The sequence below is a fragment of the Arachis duranensis genome, chromosome 5 (assembly GCF_000817695.3).
Source record: "Arachis duranensis cultivar V14167 chromosome 5, aradu.V14167.gnm2.J7QH, whole genome shotgun sequence".
Classification (NCBI taxonomy): domain Eukaryota; kingdom Viridiplantae; phylum Streptophyta; class Magnoliopsida; order Fabales; family Fabaceae; genus Arachis; species Arachis duranensis.
In genome coordinates this window covers 65,818,891-65,819,112 of record NC_029776.3, presented here as the reverse complement: position 1 = coordinate 65,819,112, position 222 = coordinate 65,818,891, and positions in this window count along the sequence as shown.

The following is a 222-nucleotide window of genomic DNA, read 5'->3' as shown; positions in this document are numbered from 1 at the left end:
CTATTGATGATCACAATTTCGTGCACCAAGTTTTTGGTGCCGTTGTCGGGGAATTAAATGTCCTAACTACAGTTTCGCATTTGTTCCCTGCAATAACAATGCCAAGTTTTGATCCGGCAACAACACCAAGTTTTTGGCGCCGTTGTCGGGGATTGTTTGAGTTTGGACAACTGACGGTTCATCTTGTTGCTTAGATTAGGTATTTTTCTTCAGAGTTCTTAA